Source organism: Jatropha curcas, chromosome 7 (genome assembly GCF_041381405.1).
Source record: "Jatropha curcas cultivar XTBG-Jc1 chromosome 7, XTBG_Jcur_1.0, whole genome shotgun sequence".
NCBI lineage: Eukaryota > Viridiplantae > Streptophyta > Magnoliopsida > Malpighiales > Euphorbiaceae > Jatropha > Jatropha curcas.
This window is the reverse complement of record NC_143157.1, coordinates 1,109,379-1,110,449: the sequence shown is the minus strand read 5'-3', so window position 1 is coordinate 1,110,449 and position 1,071 is coordinate 1,109,379. Positions and strand designations below refer to the sequence as shown.

Genomic DNA, 1,071 nt, shown 5'->3' with positions numbered 1-1,071 from the left:
AATTTTGGTAATTGATATACAATCCATGTGGATACGATACTCTCTTACTCTATATTACTTATTGCGATTTCGTACACTTGCGAAAAACGCTGTCAAGTTTTTGGCGCCGTTGCCGGGGATTGGCGTATCAATATCAATACGAATTACCCTATTATTAATTTAGACACTCTTTTGTTTTTATTTAATTTTCTTTTAAGCACTATTCCAGGTGTTTTATGCAAAGAAGATCAAGGAAGACTGAGCCTCTAATCTTTGACCCAGAAATTGAAAGAACCTGTCGTAGGCACAACGCTGCAAGAAAAGCACGAGAAACAAAACTCGAACAACAAGCAGACATGGCCGACGAAAACGAGAATAGAAACAAAAACATAGTTGGACCACCACTTCAACATCCAGTCCGTACCTTAAGAGATTATACAACACCTAATCTGAAGGGGACAACCTCAAGTATTACTAGACCTAGGGTAGAAGCTAACAATTTTGAGATTAAACCTGCAATTATCCAAATGCTCTCTACCTCGATCCAATATGGGGGTTTGCCTAGTGAAGATCCTAATGCTCATATCACAAATTTTCTGGAAATTTGTGACACATTCAAACAAAATGGTGTTTCTGAAGATGCAATCAAATTGAGACTCTTCCCTTTTACTCTTCGGGATAAAGCAAGATCTTGGTTACAATCATGTCCCACTGGAAGTTTCACAACATGGGATGAGTTAGCTCAAAAGTTTCTAGCTAAATTCTTTCCATCCTCAAAAACCACCAAGTTGCGCAATGAGATAATGGCATTTGCTCATCATGATCAAGAGAGCTTATATGAAGCTTGGGAAAGATTCAAGGACCTGTTAAGAAAGTGCCCACATCACAGTTTGCCCAAATGGCTATAGGTACAAACTTTTTATAATGCATTATCCCCTAACATCAAAATTACTCTAGATGCAGCTGCAGGTGGATCCTTTGAAAAGAAAGGAATTGATGAAGCGTATGAGTTGATAGAAGAGATGGCAAGCAACAGCCATTACCAAAACAATTCCGAAAGAAGAAGAACCGCAGGAGTCTATGAAATAGACG

General features: G+C 38.6%; 1 non-coding gene across 1 annotated transcript; it reads right to left on the bottom strand.

Moving 5' to 3' along the window:
* Nucleotides 1-764: 764 nt before the first annotated feature.
* Nucleotides 765-870, bottom strand: LOC149494524 (small nucleolar RNA R71). Its single transcript, XR_016321903.1, has one exon. It is a non-coding gene; the product is annotated as a small nucleolar RNA R71 (small nucleolar RNA).
* Nucleotides 871-1,071: the final 201 nt, after the last annotated feature.